Genomic DNA, 7,174 nt, shown 5'->3' on the forward strand with positions numbered 1-7,174 from the left:
ACATGTGTATACACACACACACATATGTGTGTGTGTGTGTGTGTATACACATATATACGTATATATATATATATATTTATATTTTTTTTTTTTTTCTTCTTCAGTGTTAGGGCGCCTGGGTGGCTCGGTCAGTTGGGCATCTGACTTCGGCTCAGGTCATGATCTCGTGGCTTGTGAGTTCGGGCCCTGCGAGGGGCTCTGTGCTGACAACTCAGAGCCTGGAGCCTGCTTTGGATTCTGTCTTCATCTCCCTTGCCCCTCCCCCACTTGCACATTCTCTCTCTCTCTCTCTCTCTAATATAAATAAGCGTTAAAAAAAATTTTAAGTGGTATTGGGGAGCTCACAGAATCAACAAGAGTCCAACGGAACCAGGTATAGAGCCAAAAATATCACCTCAAATCATATGAAACTGGTCTGGGGAGAACCCCACAGTTGCTTTCTGAAGGATCAGCCACTACAGATTTAAAAATTATTATTAAATGAAGCAGGTCCTCTTTTTTATATCAAGGAGATGTATAATTTACATATAACAAATTGCATTCATTTGAAGTGTATAGTTTGATGAGTTCTGACTAATGTATATATCCCATGTGACCACTATCACAGTCAAGATACAAGATATTTTCATCACCCCCAGAAGTTTCTCTGTGCCCCTTTACAGAGAGTTAGTTCCCTGCAGAGGGAAGCTCCACCTCCAGCCCAAGGCAAGTACTGATCTGTATCCTGTCCACTTCCTGAGCCTGCTTCTCCAACCTTCCCGTCAATTCTGTAGACCACCCAACACCCTTCCGATAAATTCCTTTTCTTTAAGTGAGCCAGAACTGGCGTCTGTGTTCACAACCAAACATCCTGGCTGATAAAACAGGGAGAAAACAAAGTAAGGAGAAGGGAGGAAAAAAGTAACTCAGACAAAATCTATCCACTCAGATATATAAAGTGCAAAACCAGAGGAAAACAACTCATATATTCCTCAGGGATACATCCCCTTTTGGGTAAACCCATAAAGAAAACCAAAGGCATGACTGTGCAGTCTGGGTTATGGGTTGGCAAGTGTTCTCAGTACCTCCCGCTGCTGTGAAGAGAGTAGACTCCCCCGCCCCACTGAGGTTGAGCTTGGCCGTATGACTTACTTGGGCCAGCCGAATGTTAGTAAACACGAGATGAGCAGTGCCTTAAACGTGCTTGTGCTGCTGTTCGCCGTGGCTCTCCCACTTCAGTGAGCTGCCAGGGGGAGAATAGGCACCAGGTAGACTCTGATCCTAGTACGGTGGGAGACACGTGGGGCAGACCTGGGTCCAGTTCTGCAGTCTGGAGCCCCACCCAGACAGCCCACGGCCTGAAGTAGAGCCACCCCACCAAGCCCAACCTAGATTAGTGCAACCTGCAGACCGTGAGAGTGAGGCAAAGGCTTGTTGAGCTGTGAGGCAATACGTGGCATTTTTGTGGCAACAACTGATGAACACAGTGAGCAACAGCCATTTCGGGAAGGGAAGGGAAAGGAAGGGATGTGATCAGGGCTTCAAAATATTCAGGCTGAGTGGTGGGCTTACAAGTGTCCCTCACATCGTTATTTAAACTATACACATCTATTATACATACTCTGTTATTCACAATTTTTTTTTCACAGCTGAAAAAAAAAGTGAGGGAGGAGGGTGGGGCCAAGGCCTACAGCAAGCATTTCTGGGCTGAATGGAAGGTGGCTTGGGAGTGGGTGGGCAGATATGAAGCGCTGGTGCAAGAGGAGGATGGTGGGGACTGCACGGAGCCGAGTGCAGAGATAGGCAAGAGTGGTGAAAAGACAGTGCTTGGATCCAGATGGTAGAATATTAGATTTTACTTCCTACTTCATCCTTCTCTGGATTTCCCAAATTTTCTACCATGGACATATGTGACTTTTGTAATCAGAGAAAAGAACAAAAATGTAATGGGAGACGCAGGGGGTCACTTCCCAGCAGGCATTCTCTCCTTCCCTGTTGATAGCATGAATCATGGTCCAAGTCAGCCATGGTCACATTTCCCTGTTCCCTGTGGCTGGGTCAGTGGAGCCTGGGTGCCCCAGTTCTGACCAGTGAAATGAAAGGGGATGTCCCCTGGTGGGAGGTGGGGGCAGAGTTTTGAGAAAGCTTTCTCTCTGTGATAAAAAAGAGGATAGACAAGGAGGGAAGATTTTGGATGTTGTTGCATAATGGCGTGATATTTGGATCTGTAGCAGCCATCTTGCAACCTTGAGGGGAGATGTTGCCAAGGTGGGTGGCTGAGGGGAGAGATGGCAAGGTCCTGTGGGACAGGTTACGCACTGAGTCAATTTAGGGACTTTTCTGCTGACTTCTTGTTAAATGAGATTATGAAAATTCTACAGCTTAAGTTGCTTTTGGCTTAAAGTTTTGTTTTGTTTTGTTTTTAGTAATCTCTACACACAACATGGGGCTCAAACCCATGACCTGGAGATCAAGAGTCACATGCTCTTCCAACTGAGCCAGCCAGGTACCCCTTAAGTCACTTTTGGTTAGGAAGACTCAATTACAATGACAACATCCTAATTGACACAGAATGTTTTTTCAAGTGTAAGGTGAGATACATCTGATGGCCTTAGAGGTTCATTCATCTCCCTAGACAGCTAGCCTCATGATCTCAGCTACAGGATTTTAGGGGCTCCCCCTTTCTTTCTTTCTTTTTTTAAGGATTTTATTTAAGTAATCTCTACACCCAACATGGGGCTGGAACTCACAACCCTGAGATCAAGAGTCACATGCTCTACCAACCGAGCCAGCCAGGTGCCCCATAGGAGTTCCCCTTTTCTAACTAGGCTACTTCCTTGACAGAGGTACTTCCAATGTGACATAGTCACATAGCTGTTCTCTCCCCATACCCATTCTTTTTAAAAGTTCCTGGGCACCTGGGTGGCTCAGTCGGTTAAACAGAGGACTTTGGCTCAAGTCATGACCTCATGATGAGTGTGAGCCCTGCATCGGGCTCACTGGTGTCAGTATAGATCCTGATTAGGATCCTCTGTCCCCTCTCTCTCAATCCCTTTCCTGCTCGTGCTCTCTCTCTTTTTCTGTCTCTCAAAAATAAATAAACATTAGCCTGCCTGATTGTGCGTGTTCTGGCCACTCTGTGCCCTTCTGCATTTGGCATCGCCACAGCTGCCCTCATTCACTCCCCACCCTGCCACCCGCAGCCATGGCACCAGGCCAGCTCGCCTAGTTTAGTGTCTCTGACAAAACGGGCCTCGTGGAATTTGCCAGAAACCTAACTTCTGTTGGTGTGAATCTGATCGCTTCTGGAGGGACTGCAAAAGCTCTCAGGGATGCTGGTCTGGCAGTCAGAGATGTCTCTGAGCTGACGGGATTTCCTGAAATGTTAGGGGGCCGTGTGAAAACCTTGCATCCTGCAGTCCATGCCAGTATCTCGGCTCATAATATCCCAGAAGATAATGCTGACATGGCCAGACTTGACTTCAATCTTATCAGGTTGTCGTCTGTAATCTGTATCCCTTTGTGAAGACAGTGGCTTCTCCAGATGTAACTGTTGAGCAGATTGATATTGGTGGAGTAACCCTCCTGAGAGCAGCAGCCAAAAACCACGCTCGAGTGACAGTAGTATGTGAACCCGAGGACTATGTAGCCACGTCCGCAGAGATGCAGAACTCCGACAGTTAAGACACCTGCTTGGAGACTAGACGCCATTGAGCCTTGAAGGCTTTCACTCGTACGGCACAATATGAGGAAGCAATTTCAGATTACTTCAGGACACAGTATAGTAAAGGAATATCTCAGATACCCTTGAGGTATGGAATGAATGCTCACCAAACTCCTTCTCATCAAAAGCGCTGAAGCCCAATCTTCCCATCACAGTTCTAAATGGAGCCCCTGGATTTATAAATTTGTATATAGTGAAGGAACTCAAAGAAGCTTTAGACATTCCTGCTGCTGCCTCTTTCAAACATGTCAGCCCATCAGGTACTGCTGTTGGAAATTCCACCAAGTGAAGATGAGGCCAAAGTCTGCATGGTCTATGATCTGTATAAAACCCTTACACTCTGGGGCGCCTGGGTGGCTCAGTTGGTTAAGCATCCGACTTCAGCTCAGGTCATGATCTCACAGTTTGTGGGTTCAAGCCCTGTGTTGGGCCCTGTGCTGACAGTGCGGAGCCTGCGTGGGATTCTCTCTCTCTCTGTCTCTCTCTCTCTCAAAAATATTTAAAAAAACAACAACAACCCTTACGCTCATATCAACTGCATATGCAAGAGCAAGAGGGGCTGACGGGATGTCTTCATTTGGTGACTTTGTTGCATTATCTGATATTTGTGATGTCCCTACTGCCAAAATTATCTCCGGAGAGGTATCGGATGGTATTGTTGCCCTAGGATATGAAGATGAAGCTCTGAAAATACTTTCCAAAAAGAAAAGTGGGAACTACTGTGTTCTTCAGCTGGACCAGTCTCACAGTCCAGATGAAAACGAAGTTCCAACTCTCTTGGGTCTTCGTTTAAGTCAGAAGAGAAATAATGGCGTCATCGACAGGTCATCGTTTAGCAATGTTGTGATCAAGAATAAAGATTTGCCAGCGTCTGCACTCAGAGACTTCATTGTAGCCACCAATGCCGCGAAGTACACGCAGTCTAACTCCGTGTGCTATGCCAGGAATGGTCAGGTTATCGGTATTGGAGCAGGACAGCAGTCCCGAATACACTGCACGACCTTGCAGTGGATAAGGCAAACTATTGGTGGCTTAGACATTACCCACAAGTGTTTTCAATGAAGTTTAAAACTGGAGTGAAGAGAGCAGAAATCTCCAATGCCATTGATCAGTGTGTTACCAGAACCATAGGCGAGGATGAAGATTTGGTAAAGTGGAAGGTACTGTTTGAGGAAGTCCCTGAACTACTACTAACTGAAGCAGAGAAGAAGGAATGGGTTGAGAAACCTAATGAAGTTTCTATCAGCTCCGATGCCTTCTTTCCTTTCAGGGGTAACGTAGACAGAGCTAAGAGGAGTGCTGTGGCATAGCCGCTCCTTCCGGCTCCGCTGCTGACAAAGTTGTGATTGAGGCTTGTGATGAACTGGGAATCATTCTTGCACATACGAATCTTCGGCTCTTTCATCATTGACTTCATTGCACAGCATTTTATGGTTTGTTCCATAAATCGCATGTGACATTTTGACAAATACATTTTTAAAAAATTAAAATATTAAGTCTTAGTCAAAACAAATAAATAAACATTTAAAAAAAATCCCTTCTTTTTTAATCACTCATGCCAGCCAAGTGTGTTCCTCCTCCATCTCAACATTACTGGAACAGGGCCCTTTCTACTGCGACTCTGGCGACAGGGCAGTGAGAAGTGCGTTCCAGGGGCTGCTTGTCCCCTACTCTCTGCCTGTACGGTTCCCCTTTTCATGTCCTATTTAATATCTGCACTGCTGAGTAGGGCTAGTGGTAAGTGTCCTATAACCTTTTTGCATGACAAAATATCACACAAGGAGGAAACGGAAAGATAGCGACAGTGAAGCAGACATAACCTAAAATTGACCGATGTCACTATTTACAGATTGCAACCGGTTCTGTCCTCTGGACCAGCCTGCTCCTCAACTTGCATGTTGATTAAGCGCCAGGTGTGAGAGGTGAGAGTCAAGGTCTTTAGAGCAGTGGCCAGGTCTACTTATGGAGACCTCCCCAGTGGGCCCACTCCTCATGGCCCTTCCTTTACCAGGTCTTCTTTCAAGAAATCACCAGTTCCTTCCATCTCCCCAAAGAGTGAACCTTTTTTTTTTTTTTTTTTTTTATTTTGAGAGAGAAAGGGTACATACAAGTGGGGGAGGGGCAGAGAGAGGAAGAGAGGATCCCAAGCAGGCTCGGGGCCAGGAGCCAGAGCCAGATGTGGGGCTCCATCCCATCAACCGTGAGACCATGACCTGAGCCAAAACCAAGAGTCGGGAGTTTAACCAACTGAATCACCCAGGTGCCCCAAGAGTGAACTTTTAAAAACAGAAATCACATCACACCATTTCCTTGTCAGAAGCTCTCCACAGCTTTCCATGGGACTTGGTATGTGTTCGTTCCTGTCTGCTCACCTGGGTGGGAGGTACCCCAGAAATCTGAGGATCCGGGACGAGCCCCCAGTTTTTATTGAAGCCTCCTACACACCTCACCTTCTCCCACAGGACCTGAGAGGAGGGAGAAGCTCCAGAGAAATGGGGCTTCATGGCTTCAGCCACATAGACACGTCTAGTGTCCTCCCAAATACTGTGTTCTGAGAATTCCAAGGCCACAATCTCTAACAACAGTTGTTCTTTAGGAGGAACCTTCAGTTGCCCCTCCCCACTTCCCATCCTAACTATCTCCTCCCCATGAAGGACAGACTGCTAGTGGAAATCATCTACCAACCACAGGGCTAACTTTATAGGTACTACCCATGCTGGGGAAGGTCAGTCACGTTGGCTATAAGGAGTGCTCTAAAAATGCCAGCCCAGAACAGAGGCCACTTTATCAGGTTCTGCACCTTGGCTTAAGCTTTGGAAAAGTCCTGCACTGACCCCCCCCCCCCCCCCCCCCCCGTGCCCAGCTTCGGTGCAGTAACCAAATATGGCCACAAGAGGGAAGTAATGCATCTTCCCAACTGCAGGGGTTTGGCTTCCACCAGGAACAGCTCAGATGTGTTCACCCTGCTAAAGCAGAAGGGCCAGATGGAGATCTGCGGGTGTTCTGTGAAGGCAGATAACCTGATGTGCCTTGAAAATGACATTCTTTAAATACTTGCTCAAATGTATTTCGTGGGGAAGAAAAGAAACTGCTTTTCTAAATAAATAAAAAACTAAAAAATTATATATGTAAATACATATATAAGTATGTAAATACAATATAGTTTTTTTTAATGTTTATTTATTTACTTTTGAGAGAGACAGAGTGTGAGCTGGGGAGGGGCAGAGAGAGAGGGAGACACAGAATCTGAAGCAGGCTCCAGGCTCTGAATGTCAGCACAGAGCCCAGTGCAGGGCTCGAGCTCACAAACTGTGAGATCGTGACCTGAGCCAAAGTCAGATGCTCAACTTACTGAGCCACCAGGTACCCCCAGTATGTAAATACAATATAAATAAACATATATACACATACTCCTTGTGGGTAGCAACTAGGAGGGTCATAAAGGAGACTGGTGGTGTTTCTTGATCTGGG

The 7,174-nt window shown here is 46.3% G+C and overlaps 1 pseudogene; it reads left to right on the top strand.

The window, feature by feature from the left end:
* The first annotated feature begins 3,184 nt into the window (after window positions 1-3,184).
* LOC106978006 (bifunctional purine biosynthesis protein ATIC-like) lies at window positions 3,185-5,378 on the top strand (annotated as a pseudogene).
* Window positions 5,379-7,174: the final 1,796 nt, after the last annotated feature.

Source organism: Acinonyx jubatus, chromosome D1 (assembly GCF_027475565.1).
Source record: "Acinonyx jubatus isolate Ajub_Pintada_27869175 chromosome D1, VMU_Ajub_asm_v1.0, whole genome shotgun sequence".
Taxonomy (NCBI): domain Eukaryota; kingdom Metazoa; phylum Chordata; class Mammalia; order Carnivora; family Felidae; genus Acinonyx; species Acinonyx jubatus.